Raw genomic sequence first — 18393 nt, forward strand, 5'->3', positions numbered from 1 at the left:
GACTGCTACTAACCAGTAGCCTTCCCCGGCACGGCAAAACCGGTTATGGTGGAGCGGTAGCTACGTGGTAAAGATGAGCCAGACAAGAAAGGAAACGAGTGTCCGGCGGGGGTTCAAGTCCCATGTAGGGACCGGGATTTTTACCTACCGCCCCCCAACTCCCCACCCCACCCCCACACACCCACACCCACACCCTGCCCCATCATCATCAGCACGGTTTGAGTGGCATTTCTCCCACGCTGGTCATTCACACACACACACACACACACACACACACACACACACACACACACACACACACACACACACACAGGATACTTCTGCCGCAGTCTCAGCGACTGGCAGTCCACAGGAAACTGTCCATGTTAGGCCGCCAGGAGACCACCCACCAGAGAAGATCATTCACTGCAGCTCACTTAGGTGGGCTCATCAATGCCTGTTCTGAATCCATATACGCATATGTAGACAACAATATGCATGTGTGTGTGTGTGTGTGAGTGTGTGTGTGTGTGTGTGTGTGTGTGTGTGTGTGTGTGTGTGTGTGTGTGTGGACTGGTTTTGTTTGTCTTGGAACTTCCAACTGTTATCAAACATAAGGTACGCACATACGCTCAAACACAGATAATTCATAGTTATCGTCATGTGCTGGTACAGCATTCAAACACGCATGCATACTAACATACAGCATGCTACTGGCACCGAAGTATTAAATACGTAGCCCCACACCCAGAGGAGACCCGCCGTTATTGATGCTGCCGTAACTGGAATGACCGCTACTCGGCCACTGATGTGAAAAGGATCATTTTCACAGACGAGAAAGACTTTACGCTAGAGATAGCTAATAATCGTCAAAACGATCGCGTTTATGGGAAACGGAAACGAGAAATTCAGCCATCCCGCCTCTGTCATGAGAAATTCAGCCATCCCGCCTCTGTCATGAGACTTCTAGATTTTCAAAAAAGATAATGGTTTCAGCTGGAGTATTCTGGAAAGGAAAAACAAACATTCATTTCGTTGACACTGATAGAGCCAAGGTTAATAGCGAAAGCAACATTCAGTTATTGGATGACAATCTTCTTCCGGATTGTAGGCGTCATTATCCCAGAAACAATTACGTGTTTCAGCAAGATGGGGCTCCTTCCCACACAAGTAGGGTAACCCAGGCCCATCTGGAGGAGGCTACACCAGAATTCATCAAGGATGAATGGCCTCCACAAAGTCCTGACTGCCGGTAACCTAATGGATTATGCCATATGGGACTCTCTGAAGAAGACGGTTTACCGAGGAGTGAGAGACAAATTGACCGAGCAGGCGTTAAAGGACAGGATAATTATGTCATGGGAGGAGATATCGGTGGAAGAAATATGTAAAAGCATTTCTGCTTAGAAGAAACGGCTTCGTTTCGTCGTTGAGGAAGATAAAGGCCACACTGAGCATAAACTGAAATAAGTGACTTTTCCTCTGATATTGGATTTTTTTACATGCCGTTTTGAATTTGACAATAATCGCATAATCACATAATTTGATATTTTAGATATTTTGTAGACTTGTTGATGATACCCTAAGGTTACTGTCTGAAAATTTTCAGTGAATTCGGTTTCTCTATCACTGTGACAATACTTGTCAAAAAGCGGTTCACTTTTTTGCGGGGACACCCGATCTCTCTCTCTCTCTCTCTCTCTCTCTCTCTCTGTATGTATATATATATATATACGAGGGTCATTCAATAAATAAGGTGAATTTTTCGGTATAAGGACTTCTAATACAGATAGAAGCTTACTTTTTTTTCTTCTTTTTTTCTTTTACTTCTTTTTCACATGGATTTAATTTGTTTTGCAGATTAAAAAAAAACTTTGAGAGTTTTGGCGATTAACAAAGATGGCCGACCAAGAAGCATGCTCCAGGATTGAACAGCGGTCAGTTATCAAGTTTTTGGTTGCTGAAGGGTGTAAACCAGTTGAAATTCATAGGAGAATGTCAACTGTGTACGGTGCCACATGTTTCAGCCGAAAAAAATGTCTACAAGTGGGCTAAATTGTTTAAAGAAGGACGGAGCAGTGTTGAGGATGAAGACAGCCCTGGAAGGCCTACAGAAGTGAGGTCTCCTGAGGTGATCGAATCAGTCAATGACCTCATTCAGTCTGACAGAAGGGTGACAGTGGATGACATTGCAAGGACTTTGAGCTTATCTGTTGGGACAGCACACAAAATTGTCCATGATGACCTTGGCTACTCGAAGGCTACGATGAAGTCAAAAGTGTTGTGAGCGACTGGCTGAGACATCAGTCCAAAGATTTTTACGCTGAGGGAATACGGAAGCTTGTGCACAGATGGGAAAAGTGTGTGACAGTGCTGGGAGACTACGTTGAAAAATGAAAAAAAAAGTAAGCTTCTATCTGTATTAGAAGTCCTTATACCGAAAAATTCACCTTATTTATTGAATGACCCTCGTATATATATATATCTGTGTGTGTGTGTGTGTGTGTGTGTGTGTGTGTGTGTGTGTGTGTGTGTGTGTGTGTGTACATAGTCTTGCTAACTCTCTCTCTCTCTCTCTCTCTCTCTCTCTCTCTCTCTCTCTTACCCTATCCCTTCCTCCCTCTTTTTCTCCTCTCTCTCTCTCTCTCTCCCAAATCCCTCAGTTCTCCTTTGCACTATTACCGTCTTGTATGGCTAAAAGTGCTGTCTGCATCAATCTCTCCCTCCAGTCATCACAGGAGACACTGTAAACGATACATCACTACACAACTAAGTGCTTTTGGCTGTAGGTCGCTAGGTCAATTCGATTGCATTCAATTTAACCCTTTTATAACGCTGTTGTCGATGGGACCCGAGGCGCCCATAAACTGGCTTACTGCAAGCCGTGTCGAAACGGAGATCAGGTTGTCAATGTTGGACCGTAACCTTTCGGGAGGTTAGGAGGGAGAGGGAGAGGATGTGTGTGTGTGTATGTGTGTGTGTGTGTGTATGTGTGTGTGTGTGTGTGTGTGTATGTGTGTGTGTGTGTGTGTGTTTGTGTTTGTGTTTGTGTGTGTGTGTGTGTGTGTGTGTGTGTGTGTGTGTGTGTGTGTGTGTGTGTGTGTGTGTGTGTGTGTGTGTGTGTGTGTGTGTGTGTGTGTGTGTGTGTGTGTGTGTGTGTGTGTGTGTGCTCTCATAAATGTGCTCTTCAGTGACTGTGTGTTTCTTTTTTTGTATTGTTTTGTTTGTTTGTTTTCTTTCTCTATCTCTATTTCTGTAAGTCGGAAGAGACATGGGGTGGAATGTACAGTGGGTAGGTAGTAGCAGGCATTTGATGCACACAAATCTCCTCCACTCAAAATCCAGTCATGAGAGAGAGAGAGAGAGAGAGAGAGAGAGAGAGAGAGAGAGAGCTGAGACAGACGGAAGTGACATCATCACTTCATCTTCCACTTCTGGCCCTCTCTCTTACCCCTCCTCCGCCTCAGACCCCCTCCCCCCCCCCCCCCCTCACCCCACCCCCTTTTTTTTCTTTTTTCTTTTTTCTTTGATTGATTGATATGGATATTTATATAGCGCCTATCTTCGGTCGGAGAACAAGCTCTAAGCACTTTACACACACGGAGTCATTTACACAACAGGCTGCCAACCTGGGTAGAGCTGGCTGACGGCTGCCATTCCCCAGCACAAATTGCTAATGTGTCTGCCACAGTAAAAATAGTATAAGATAAATCTCTCTCTCTCTCTCTCTCTCTCTCTCTCTCGTTAGGAGGAGAAAAATATAACATTTTGAATGTCAAGAAATAATGTTATCATGCTGTTGCCTATTATGATTTTTTCGCTTCACTGTAACTATGGTTTGATGTTCCCTTGCTCATGGTGAAAGACATCGTATTGTGATAAGATTACCATAGTGTTATTTGCCATTTGACAGCTTTGAGTCCATCTTATTGTTTTACGTATTGTCCAATGTATAACTATACATGTCAACGCCTCAAAATGCAGTGTGCGTGTGACGAATGTCTGTTTTTGACCCCTTACCGATTCAGTCCTTTTGTATTGTGACCCAAGGCCGGTGTACATTCAAACATTTCTGAGTTCTGAGTTCTCTCTGTGCTACCTTGCATCTAATAACGCTTTGGACCTACTTTGGGCATCTTTCATTTTGTTTTCCCTATTCTTCTAAACTGATAAGGAAACCAAGCTCGTGGGTATATATTCCCGTGTGTTTGTGGGACACAAAGAAAGTGGCAGTGAATGTTGAATGAGGACTGAGAGACAGACAGACAGACAGACAGACAGACAGATTTCATAGAATCTTGCTGTCCGGGTTTTTAGCACGATTTCACGACTAACTGGAGACGATCAATCACCTCATTTTTCTTCTTCTTCTTTTTCTTTTTTTTTTTCCACCTTGACTCAAACTTTCAGACAATATAAGGCAGAGACAGAGAGAAGACAATGTGAGAGAGAGACAGAGAGAAGATAGAGAGACACAGAGAATTCTTTAAAAATGGATTCATTTCTCCTGAATTCCTCCTAAAAAACGTTGATGAATCTTAAAAACAGAAAAAAAGCAACAACAACAACAACAACAAAAAAGTTGATGAAATTTGAAGCCCCCTTGTCAACCTCGATTCGATTTTAAGTCGCCTATCATCTGCTCGTATGACAACGGTTCTTGTTTTTGTTGTTGTTGGTGGTGGTGGTGGTGGTGGTGTTTTTTGTTGTTGTTGTTGTTTTTTTTGGGGGGGTGTCTTTTTTTTGTTTTTGTTTTTTTGTTCTTGTTTGTTTCTTTTTTTGTTTGTTTGTTTTTGGGGGGTGGGTGTGGGGGTTGCCAGATGTCTCATCTGATATGGACACGCGTTAGACTAATTGGCTGATAATTATCAAACCACTTGAAATTGAACACAATGCTCGTTAAAAGCGTCTTAAGTGTTGCTTAATTTTTTTATTTTTTTTAAGACGACATATTGCTTCCCTGCAGCGGTTTATCTGAACTGAAGCGAAACCAAAAAGCCTGGGCAGCTTTCCGAACTCATTAATCCACAAGCAATATTCCGAGTCCATTCTTGTCCAGGTTTCTCTTCAGGCTTTGCATTGCAGACACTGTGTCCTCTCAGTGAGCGATCTGGTGTCACGGCATTAGAAGTGTTGTCAGGCTGTCCCACTCACAGTTCTGTGGATAATGATAGAGAACTGGACAGGAGTAAGAAATGAGGGAAAAGAACAGAAACTGTATTGTATTGTGTTGTTTTCTTTGGGGTTGTTGGGTTGTTGTTGCTTTTGGTTGGTTGTTTTTCTGTGGGGGTTTTTTGTTTGTTTTTTTGGTGGTTTTTGTTGTTGTTGTTGTTGTTGTTTTGTTGTTGTTGTGTTTTTTGTTGGTTTTGTTGTTGTTGTTGTTGTTTTTGATTTTTTGTGGGTTTTTTTTTTTTTTTTGGGGGGGGGGGTTGTTTGTTTTGGGGGTTTTTTGTGTGTTTTGTTTTGTTTTCTTGTTGTTGTTTTTTGCAGAAGGAATGGGACAGAGTGGTTAAGACGCTTATCTGCCAATACAGTGTCCGAAGACCTGGGTTCAACGACTAGGAAATTGTAAATGAGCATCTAATCATTCGTATGAGACGTTGAACCGACGTTCTATGTGAAGCACTTACCTGGCGCACGGCGTTTCAAGACACGATATACATGACTTCAAAGAGCACGTGAATAGAACTGAGCCTTTTCAGCGGTGCACTTACTCACTGCTTCTGAAATCGTTCGATTTTGTTGGGTTTTTTGGGTTTTTTTTCGTTCTGTGTGTGTGTGGGGGGGGGGGTCAGTTTGTGTGTGTGTGTGTGTGTGTGTGTACGTGTACGCGGTGTACGTGTGTGTGTGTCAGTGTATGTTCACGGTTGCACAGTGATACTATGTACATAATCGTGTGTGTGTGTGTGTGTGTGTGTGTGTGTGTGTGTGTGATTCTAGGATTGCTGAATGTTAAATCCAACACCGACTGACGTCAGTTTGGAACTCAGTTAACAGCGGTAAGCGACAGAAGAACAACGGCAGCAGACGATGAAGTCAACATGGCGGCGGTCGGACGGGAAACGCCACCAGTAGTCACGTGGACAGTGAACTGAACCAGATGCCCGGATACACTCAGGTGCCCGGCTTTGCTTTCCGCCGCTGCACGCGCAGACAACTTGCAAGGCGGTAAGGTGCGGGCGTACCATGCTGTGTGGCCCATCTTTTGAATGAATTCCCAAATTTGTTCGCTACATGTCCGGCTCTCTCTCATCTCCTGAGAGGTGTAGTGTGTGGATTTCTGACTGATTACTACAGGGGAGTGAACCCAGTTATCATCCTGTCCGCCCGGTCCCCCCCCCCCAACCCCCACCCCCACCCCCCATACCCCTCTCCGTCCCCAGCCACACCTGGGGGCAACGTGACGTGGCCCAAGGTCAGCATCATTATGCCTTCAGCCGTCTGTCATGGCTGTCACCCACTCCCTCTCCCACCGACTCCTTTCCGGGTGCTGCTAATTACCTCCCATGAGAGTTTGCTTTTGCGTGTCTTTTCCTCGGCACCTCTCTCTCTGCCTCTGTCTCTGTCTCTGTCTGTGTGTGTGTGCTCGCGCGCGCGCCTCTGTTTCGCTCTGTGTGTGTGTGTGTGTGTGTGTGTGTCGCGCACCCCCTCCCCTCGCCCCTCGCGCGCGTGCGCACACACACACACACACACACATATATATATAACCATCACCACCCACCTGGCACTTTGAGTCACTCCATAAATCACACGTGCACATAAACATCTTGTATGCACTGCATGTACCCTTGCACATATACAAGCACACGGACAACACACACACACACACACACACACACACACACACAGTCCAGTTGTGATTTTTGTTTGTTTGTTTGCTCTTATGAACCTGCACAACCAGCGTCTGTCAATGTAAATTTCTTTTTTTCTTTTTTTCTTATTTCCATGTCTGGCAAAATAGTTTTGCATAAGTACACAAACGAAGGGGAAAGGGCACAATAAACAAGATTTTTAGAAATGCATAAACGACGTTTGAATTAATGAGAATAAAAACACGGAAAAGGAAAAAAAAATTTTAAAAAGAGCCAAAGTAACTAACAAAATGAAAAATACGCAATGAATGAGTCATCAAATTTGAGAGGAAACACGTACCATTCACCGAAAATATGCATGCAGCTGTATATATTTTAGCGTGCTTTTTTTTTTTTTAAATATCTGTTTATTTTATTTTACTTTACTTTCTCACCTTATGTTGTACTTTACTGATTTTTCTGCGGGTATCAAACATTTAATTCCTTTAGTTTGGTACATGCCAAACATTGAATTTCTGTCCTTGTGAAGGAACAATAATTATGATATTCTTGATCCAGTTGAATTATACATGTTATTTCACACAAACTGTTACATCAGTCTTGAGATTTATGGTCAATGATTATAGTAGTTTTTATTTTCAACCTTAACTTGCACATACGTTGTGTCCACGTAGAGGTAAATATGCTAACCATTTATGTCTTAAAACTGTACAGTGTTTTACATGCAGTCATTGAATTGTATTATTCAATTTTATGTCTCCAGACGATATACTTCTCAAATGAGTGAATATTTGTAAAGCATTGTGATCTAATTTGCAGTTATTAGTACATCAAGAACTGAGTCAGAAGAAGAAGAAGAAACTTCAAACTTCAAAAAAATATGAATGAATAAAACATCAAACGAAAGACCAAAATGAAGGAAAGAACTAAAGACGGACAAAAGTATTAAAAAAAAAAATTTTTTTAAAGTGAATGAAAGAAAGATGGAAAGGAAACATGGTGTGTGTGTGTGTGTGTGTGTGTGTGTGTGTGTGTGTGTGTGTGTGTACGTATATGTGTGTGTGTGTGTGTGTGTGTGTACGTATATGTGTGTGTGTGTGTGTGTGGGTGTGTGTGTGTGTGTGTGTGTGTGTGTGTTTAAGGCGTCATACTACACGTTTCAAACATCTATGTAATTTTTAAATTGTGTGTGTGTACACAAAAATAAATGAAAATAAAACAAAACGAAAAAGAAAAACAAAAATTTACAAACAAAGAATAAATAACGAAATTCAATAAACCCGAAACATCGATCTGAAACCTCAGTGGAAAGGAAGCCCAAGAAAGCATTATGCCTTCTTACTTTGTCAGTCCAGTCCGCAGCGGTTAACAATGACGCGGTCAAAAATGAAAAAGAAAATCCGAACAGTTAATAAAACAAAATTATCTTCTTTAAAAAAAAAAAAAAAAAAAAAAAAAACAATAAATTAAAAACAAAAAAGAAAAAAATTAATTTGGAACAAGCAAAAGAAAATCTGAGGAAGAAAGAATTTCTTCTCTTTTTTTTTTCCTTTTTTTTTTCTTCTTTTTTTTTTTTTTTTTTTTTTTTTTTAATATACCTTACGTTCGCCGAATAATTATTGCCCTGACCCTCCTGTTGAAAACTTTACAACTGGTGTCCGCAGTTTACACCTCGTTAGTGGGGACACGTATGTATGTGTGTGTGTGTGTGTGTGTGTGTGTGTTGTGCCGGCGTGTGTGTGTTTGTGTGTCAGTGTGTGTGTGTGCGCGCGTGTGTTTATAGCGTGAGCGTGCCGTCAGTGTGTGCGCGCGAGTATCTGTGAATGTGAGTTTGTATGTGTAAGAGCGTGTGCCAGTGCATGTGTTTGTGCGCGCGCGCCGCGTGTGAAGGCAGTATGTTTGTGTATGTGTGTGTCAGTGCTGAAAATGACTGGCGCTGGGGCTGATATGATATACTGATAAATGTCTGAACACAGAGAGCGTGAGATGATGGACAGGCAGGCAAACCCGCGGCCACAGAGCAGAGAGAACTGTCATGGCTTTTTCATTGTTGTTCTTAGTGAGTAGCACACACTGATAAGCACGCCGTACTGACGCGCGCGCGCTCGCATGCAGTTATGCATAATTCATTGTGGTCTATCTTCTCAGTTCCAGGCTTGTGTTTTCTCAGTTGTGTTTTCATCTCTTCCATGCCCCCTTATTCCCTCTTATCATGTTTTTCTCGCAAGCTTTATTTTTCGTTTACAATTTCTTCTCTTGCTTTTACTAAGTCCATCTGTCTGTCCGGGCGAGGCCCGGCTGCATGTTAAAAGAAAGACACTGAACAGAAGAAGACAAAATAAGCAATTTGAATATATATATATATATATATATATATATATATATATATATATATATATATATATATATATATATATATATACCTTACTGTCTATTGCCCTCGTTGATAAAGAATTTGTCTTGCCAAGTTTTGTGATGAGTAATTAACATGTTGATTGTGGGCGGGTGTCATTTTGGCTGAACTAAACGAAATCATTGACATCAGGCGACTACAGTCCACGGGAGACCACTCTTGCTGACACCCATTCGTCAACGTCACCCTCGTCTCCATCTCCCAGGACGGTCGCAAAACCTTTTATTGTTGGGGGTGGGGGGATTTGCGGGTGGGGGTGGGTTGAGTGTGGGGGGGGGTGTCTTCATTGGTGCTTAGTTGTGATATTTATCTTTATTCTGTCTTTCTCTGCCCACATCGAAAACTTCACTGCACATACTACCATATTAGGTAGAGTCTGGTGCCAAATCAGTGAAATCACCTTTGTCTACAAGGAAAGTACTCAGCGTAGGAGGTATGGAAGTGGCCATTATTGCTATTGACAGCGTCTCCTTCCATCTAACAAAATTCACCTGTGACAGTCTCACTCTTTCCGAGTGCAGGAAAACCCGAGGCTGAACCTTTTTCTTCCCCCCCCCCCCCCCCCCACCCCCCCACTCCCCCCCGCCCCCGGTATCTGACGGACTGGTGACTGATTATTGTGAGGCGGGGTTTGGGTGAACAGGCCCGCTTCTGTTTACTTGTCGGTTAAAAATCCTACTGTCTGGACGGGCACTGAAGACAGGCGTTGATGAGTGATTCCGTGGTGTCTGGCGTTGGGTTTACTCATCCCTTTGCAACACGTTGATCGCTGGTGAAATTGTAAGCCGATTCCAAGATGATGATTTGTCAGCCGTGTTTTGTCAGTACTTTGTCGCCGAGTGAAATTATCATTGTGTCAGCGCCGGGACCGACTTTATTGGCACGCCTCCATCTTCGAGGTTGTGTACTGATTTCTATCGGCCTTTTTTTTTTTTTTCTTTCTTTCTTTTTTTTTTTTTGTTGTCAGCCACACACAATAGACACCATTAATCTTTTTTTTAATCATATGATTGAATATACATGAATACTGATAAGATGAGCAACATTATTCATCAAAATACCCACATTACCCAAAATAAAGTGGATATATGCTTCAGTGTGCCAAAATAAAGAGACAGCTATCTTAAAATAATAATAATAATAACTAAATACATGAACCGTAACAAAGAGCATTCAATGGGGACGAAAGAAAGAAAAGCCAAGTGTACAGAAGTGATTTTCCATCCCTCAACAATCTGGTATAATCCCCAAGCCACTCTCAGTCACCAGGTTGCGGGCGGGCGGGGTATGGGGGTAGTATAACTTTACTCTACCCGTTCTTCTTTCAGATCGTTTAAATCATCGTTCAACATACAGTTACAATATTTTATTCATTCGAGGTAACAGCAACAAAGAGAGTGCAGATATAAAACTATCTAATGATACACAAGTTTTTAATAATGCCGCGAAAGAGCCACCTGGGAGAAAGAGAGAACGAACGAACGGGATTTGTATATACAAATATATAATAATGCCGAAAAGTCTCTTGGGAGAGAGAGAGAGAGAGAGAGAGAGAGAGAATCACAGCGTGAAGAGTAGTGAGTTATTTTCATTTCCTGTGTTCACAGTGTGTGGTTCGTCCGTCGGGATCGACGAGGACCATCTAGTCATCCTGGGGGTGGGTGGGTTGGGCTCTGTGGGTGCGCAGATGACTGGTCAGGCCAATCCGCGCCCGGAAGGTTCTGACGCAGTGTGGACAGGGGGTGGTGGCGGTTGCCGGGGACTTGCTGGCACTGCTTTTCCTGGCCTGTCTGCGTTGCTCTGCTGCAGCGATTCTGTTGGCCTCACAGGATTTGGCGCCTTTATGGACAGCTGAACGCCACTTTGGTCTGTCCATTGCATTCAGCTCCCATGTGTCGTGGCTGATGCTGAAGGCCTTCTGAGAAGCTTTCAGAGTGTCTTTGAAGCGCTTCTTTTGGCCTCCATGGGAGCGCTTGCCATGTTGGAGTTCGCCGTACAGCAGTTTCTTGGGGAGCCGGTGGTCTGGCATGCGAACTACATGGCCTGCCCAGCGCAGCTGGGCCTGCATCAAGATGGTGTAGATGCTGGGCAAGTTTGCACGAGTGAGCACCTCTGTGTCAGGGATCTTCTCTTGCCACTTTATGCAGTGAGAAGTTTTCTGAGGCTGGTGGTGTGGGAGTGGTTCAGCTTTTTGGCATGGCATTTGTAGACCGTCCATGATTCACATCCTTAGAGTAGAGCAGTGTGGTGAGAACTATGGCCTTGTATACTTTGAGCTTCGTCTCCAGGATGATGCCTCTCCTGTTCCAAACGTTCTTATGGAGTCTGCCGAAGGCAGCGCTGGCTTTGGTGAGTCTGGCATTCACCTCGTCGTCGATGACAACTGTGCGAGAGAGTGTACTGCCCAGGTGTGTGAACTTGTCCACCGCATTCAGTCGTTGCCCGTCGATGAAGATGTTTGGTTCAACGTAAGGCTTTCCTGGAGCTGGCTGGTGCATCACCTCAGTCTTCTTTGTGCTGATTGTGAGGCCAAAGTTGTCACAGGCAGCAGAGAACTTGTCGACACTGTGTTGCATGTCAGCTTCGGAGGCAGCATTGAGAGTGCAGTCATCAGCAAACAGGAAGTCGTTGACGGTGTCTGTCCTCACCTTGGTTTTTGCTTGAAGCCTCCTGAGGTTGAAGAGTGAGCCATCTGTGCGGTACCTGATGCCAATGCCTACGTCAGCGTCTCTGAAGGCATCTGTCAGCATGGCTGAAAACATGAGACTGAACAGGGTGGGGGCAAGAACACACCCTTGCTTGACTCCGTTGGAGACAGGGAATGGTTCTGAAGTCTCTCCGTTGTCTTGGACTCGGACCAGCATCCCATCGTGTAGTTGCCGTATGATGGTGATGAACTTTCTGGGACATCCGTACTTCGCCATGATTCTCCAAAGGCCATCTCTGCTAACAGTACCAAAGGCCTTGGTCAGATCAACATAGGTGGAGTAAAGGTCGGCGTTCTGTTCCTAACACTTCTCCTGGAGCTGCCTGGCAGCAAACACCATGTCGATAGTCCCCGTTCTTTCCGGAAGCCACACAGGCTCTCTGGTAGGAGACCTTGCTCAAGGTGCGCTATGAGACGGTTGAGTAGCACTCTGGCTAGAGTCTTGACTGCGACGGACAGCAGGGATATTCCACGATGGTTGTCACAAGCCTGACGATTTCCTTTGCGCTTGTACAGGTGTATGATAGAAGCGTCTTTGAAGTCCTGTGGAACTGCCTCATGCTGCCAGATGAGCTGGTACAGCTGATGAAGCTTCTCAGTCAGCGCCATACCACCTTCTTTGTAGACCTCAGCTGTTCACAGTACAGCCCAGCTGATTGCCAGAGGTGCCTTTGGGCTAATTTTGTAGTCGTGCGTCTTGCCTGGACATTCAAGTCAACATTCACGTGATCTGAATGTCCATCGAATCTACTGGACACGTGCTGTGGATTTGCGTGTATTTGTATTTCTCTTTTCATCACAACAGATTTCTCTGTGTGAAATTCGGGCTGCTCTCCCAAGGGAGAGCGCGTCGTTATACTACTGACAGCGCCACCCTTTTTTTTTTCTTTTTTTCCTGCGTGCAGTTTTTTGTTTTTCCTGTCGATGTGGATTTTTCTACAGAATTTTGCAACCCTTTTGTTGCCGTGGGTTCTTTTACGTGCGCTAAGTGCATGCTGCACACGGGACCTCGGTTTATCGTTTCATCCGAATGAATAGCGTCCAGACCACCACTCAAGGTCTAGTGGAGGGGGAGAAAATACTGTATCGGCGGCTGAGCCGTGATCCGAACCAGCGCGCTCAAATTCTCTCGCTTCCTGGGCGGACGCGTTACCCTCTAGGCCATCACTCCACTGTGTATGTGGTGCATGAGTGCATTAAAGTTGTTGCCTCTTTACATTGAGATGTGACCGGTTACAGGAAAGGTGACTGGAACTGATTGGTTCTTCACGTTTGCAGTACTGTGACGTGTTCTGGCATTAGACTGTCGTTTATTTGCAGGCTTAAAGGTCATCACTCTGCCTTCAAGGTCTGTATGTTTCTCGGTGGCAGTACAGCGCCGTTTCCAAAACGCCACTTGGTTTATTCTCATCTCGAAAGCAGTTGTTTGTTGTTGTTATTTTTGTAGTCAACCATAAAATCTGTGAAGCGTGCTTGATGGCCAGCATGTCGATGACATCAAGTACCTGTAACTGTTTCAATATATTCTGTGTCTTAATTTGAAGCTTAATACTTTTGGGGGACACAAGTTTGAAGATATGTGTGTGTGTGTGTGTGTGAAGGGAGGGTCGGTGTCAGGATCGTTTCAAAACCAGCGTATATTTTCTTTCAACTGTACACACACACACACACACACACACACGCGCGCGCACGCGCGCACATCAACCAACAACAAAAGACGGGAGGCTGTTATGATTTAAAATTCACTTTAATAATACAACAAAGAATAAACAAACGTTCTGCAAACTGACTTGAGAAGAGGGAAAACAGAACCACCATGAACCACATGATACAGTGATCTCACTCAATCTATTCAGAAATAACAAACAGTATAAGCTTTCAATTTATCTTCAAGCTCTCGTTATCAACAAGGTAGGGTTTGTTTGTCTTTTAAATCAAGCTTTAATTTCAGCCCTCAAAGGTAACTGAATAAGACTGTGTCTGCTGTCCACATATTTTGAGTTCACAGTCTTTCTGTGCCCAATCTGTTTACTGTGTGAACTGATGATCCATCATTTTGATACTTTCAATTTGTTTCTTTAATCAAATAGGGCTTGCAGACCGTCATCTTTGCCTTCAATTGGAGCGGATGATATCCTCCAGAAAAGGAAAAGTAATACGGAAGAAAGCACTCTCTCTCTCTGTCTCTCTTCACACACACACACACACATAATACTGTGATCCTGACATTTGATTTCACTAACACAGTCATCCAGTTTTTTTTCTTTTTCTTCTTAATAGGGATTACAATGTTTTGGAACAGTCTGGGAACGAAAAAAAAAAACTTTTATGAATCGAAATTCAATACCAGGGCAAGAACTCTGCTAAACTGGTATCTTTCCAAATATCCCCTGCAAGAAAAAAAAACAAACCCATGGAATTTATTTTTCCTGTGTTTACTATGCATAACTATCTAAAACAAAACATTTGCAATGTTATCATTTCGACAGATAACGTCCAACGCAATACAATGAAATAAACATTCAATGTACATCTTCATTCTGGTTTCAGATGAACACATCACATCATTGTTTACAATGCATTCTCTCCCTTGTCGCCCCCAAAACTTATCCACATGCCTGAGAAAGGAATGGGAAGCATCTATAGGAAGTTGACCACAACAGTGACATTAATAACATTCAACACATTGCATAACACTCACAACACAACCAAGCTTTTTCATTTCCTTCACCCTTCATGTACAAAGTTACATGTGTTTCACATTTCAATTATCAAGATGCACATCAAACACCAATGTTACATCTTGACTTATCATGAAAACCACTCAAGATGTAAATTCTGACCACTGTGGGGTGGGGGTGGGGTGTGGGGGTGGAGCTGAGGATATGGGGGCGAGATGTGAGGGTGGAAGGGGGACTGCAAACAGTCTGAGTTACTAACATAATAACTCCAAGAACAGAAGTGGTGAGCGAGTTAGGAAAGCAAGGGCTGATGCAAGATATATCGTATATTATGACTATGATGTACAAAGCATTGCAAAAATGCAAACAGTGGCAGATGAAAGCATTCAGCTCACTGAATGCCTGTTCTCAATCCCAGTGGACTTAAATGCACTATGAATGGGTTCAGTTAACCGGCACACACTGACAGAACTAGGAAGGCCAACAACACAAGTCCCTTGTCAGTGCCTCACTTCCCCTTTCTGAGTCATTTTACTGACCAGGTCTCGATTTGCCTGAGTGAAAACTTTTTTTTTTTTTTGTACATTACATGAACACACATATCAAAGAATGCTGCTTCTTCCCTTGTTGATGCCATGCACAGATGTTTGCATTTCCAGACTTGTGACACAAATCCATTTTTACACACACACACACACAATAACTTTAACTGTGATAGCTGTGACATATTCAGTGACATAAAAATATATTGCTATCCCAAATTCTGCACAACAGTCAATACACAAGTGTGAAAAAGATATTTAAAAAAAAAGAAGAAAAAAAGCTACCACTGATTTAGGCTTCAAAGCTGTCAGGAATGGGATCCTCTAACAATTTTACAATTCTGCTTTGTGAAAATGTGAAATGTAAAAATATACTAATATTAAATAATATACATACGTGATGTATACTTTTGCAAGCAGAAGGTCTGATTTATTTATTATTTCTGTTATATTTGTCAGAATGTGGCTCCAGGCTGGGAGAAGAAAAATTTTCCGCAACCCTGTTCAGTTTAACATGTTGAAGATCCCATAGCTTTTGATGGCTCTTGGGGCAGTGAATTCATATTCACTGTGTATAGCGCTCGGCACAAGAAGGCAGAACCCAATCCTCTCCTTCTGCCGCTTTTAACCTCACCCAAACAAAGTCAGGTACCCATTCATACCTGGTTAGAGTGAGGAGAAATTTGAGTAAAGTGCCTTTCCCAAGCAGAAAACACCATACAAAAACAGGACCTTGAACTCTGATCATTGGTGAAGACTGGATCAGAATTCCAATGCCTGATTTTGCCATGGTGTCCCCCCCCCCCCCCCTCCCCCACCCCCCTCTTCTTAGTTTATAACCTGTTAATTTTTGTTTTTTTAAAGCAGGAGGAAACAAACAAGAAGACAGAGCCGAGAGGAAAGTAAGAAATTACCTGACAATGAAAAAGAATAGGACAAAAGCAAGAATGTGGAGAGAAAAAAAAAAGAAAAAAGATCATCTGACAAGTCTATCCGAATATCTAGATCTAGAAAGTAACAGTATCTCACTTTTTAGAAAGATTTGACTGTGAATGCAAGTATGAAGGAAAACAAAAAGTCTCTAATCACACTATATAGTTACAACTAAAAAATAAAAAAAATAAAAAGAAAGAAAAACAACAATTAGAGGATGGTCCTAAATTTTTGAGAGAGAAAAAATCCAAGCCTTCACTTTGATCATTCTCTGACAAATGGATAGGCCATCCCCTTCCAACCATCCCCAAAGTCATTTTTGATCTCCTCCCTCTCACCTGTTTATCAAATACATACAAAAATAAAACCATGTGCCTTACAACTTTAGACAAAATAACAATCCTGCAGTTAAAAGTGCATGTAACTACTTTACAATGTATGTTACACATGTGTATGCTGGTCATTCATATATACTGCTAACACAAAGAAGACAGCTCTGCAATTGACAGTCAGTTGTATTTGTTAGGTAAACACACATGGTCAGAGTTTTCAAACTGAGATTTCCATGCATACAGCAGATGCAACCAAATATTTTGTGTGCAACAGTCAGTTGATGCTAATGGCGCTGTTTGTGGCAGTCCTGGTGTTTGAGTCTTGTGGAGTGTGAAGTCCACCCTTTGCTTCAGTCTTGTTAAGTGGGAAGTCACCACCATCTTGTTAACCAGCAGTCTCTTGTATAGGTGCTGTTTGTTTTGTAAAGCCTCAGTATGGTATCTGCCAGCCGTGAGAGATGGTGCTGACATCAAAGCCGATGAAGACATCAACAAACTGCAATTAAAAAAAAATATCATGATATCGATGCATGTATATATGGCGCCTATCCTCAGTCAGAGACCAAGCTCAAAGAACTTTAAAATCTACAAACACAGGGTCAGTTGCACAACAGGCTGCCTACCTGGGTAGAGCTGCCTTAGGGCACTCATCATTCATGTTCTGTGGCATTCAGCCAGGTTACATTCATACACACACACTCACAGACTTGTAACATGTTTGTATGACCATTCCTTTATCATCCCTCCATGTAGGCAGCCATACTCCCTTATGGGTGTGTGCATGCTAGGTATATTCTTCTTTCCATAATCCATGGAACACTGATAATCCATGGAACACATGGATTGCAGGATCTTTTATGCTTGGGCGAAAATCCAGTGCTCTTACCATTTGACTACTGCACCCATAATGAAGATGAGCATAATGCTACTTTTGTCAACAATCTGAAATATAATAATAATATTAATAACAATAATAATAATAATAAAAACAATAATGATAATAATGGTGATGTCACTATTGTCACCAATCTGAAATATGATCATGAGCATGAGGATGAAGGCACTTTTGTCACCAATCTGAAATATACTTAATAATGATCATGAAGACGAAGATGTGGACGCCTGGGAGAAATGGATTGAAGCTGCTTGTGCTGGTTTACATGCATCATCTGCATCTCTTTCAGTTTCACACACACTCATACACACAAACGAAGACTACTGTCTACATAGAGACACTGACACAACAAAATAATGAAATGCACAAGAAACAGAGAGAGAGAGAGAAGAGAGAGAGAAATGATCTACATCTTCCAGGATAAGCTAATCCAGGAAATGGATGATAATTCAAAAAGAAGAAAAGCAGAAGGCTTGCCAGTCATCCCACAAGTTTTCTTTCATCAAATGTTTTGTCTTATCTGACATCCTCAGGGTTGTGACAAGGGAGAGACCAACCATTTACTATTCAAACAAGCTTACAAAAAAAAAAAGTCAAACATAAACTTGTTGGATGGCAAGCTTTATGTTTTTCTTCTTATATACAGCAACATTTTAAAATCAAAATGGCATATGACCAGGTGCTGCCATACACCTTTCATGGGGAGCAAATCATGTGGTCAGTAGCATTCTGCCTTGAATAATCCCCCTTGGTCCATCACTTGGAAATTCTCAAAATAACGTGTGTGCAAGTGTGTACACACATGAATTAACCAACTCGCTTGTAACATGCATTCATTTTTGTACAGAATACAAAAATGCCCCCATAACTTTATGCAAAAAGAAAAATATAAGTAACAATGAGTGTGTCTGCCAAGCTTGGATTTCTCATTGCAAAGAAACTGCACCCAAGGCCTGACTAAGTGCATTTGGTTACGCTGCTGGTCAGGCATCTGCTTGGCAGATGTGGTGTAGCGTATATGGATTTGTCCGAACGCAGTGACTCCTTGAGCTACTGATACTGAAACTGCACCCAAATGACTTCCACTCAAGACATAACA

General features: G+C 42.6%; 1 protein-coding gene across 2 annotated transcripts in view; it reads right to left on the reverse strand.

The window, feature by feature from the left end:
- Positions 1-13639: 13639 nt before the first annotated feature.
- LOC143300759 (uncharacterized) overlaps positions 13640-18393 on the reverse strand; it is a 43506-nt gene continuing 38752 nt past the window's right edge. For both annotated transcript variants that reach the window (XM_076614674.1, XM_076614673.1), the window contains one exon: positions 13640-16895. The gene's annotated coding sequence lies outside the window, so the exon portion shown is untranslated. The remainder of the gene's footprint in view (positions 16896-18393) is intronic.

The sequence above is a fragment of the Babylonia areolata genome, chromosome 26 (assembly GCF_041734735.1).
Source record: "Babylonia areolata isolate BAREFJ2019XMU chromosome 26, ASM4173473v1, whole genome shotgun sequence".
NCBI lineage: Eukaryota > Metazoa > Mollusca > Gastropoda > Neogastropoda > Buccinidae > Babylonia > Babylonia areolata.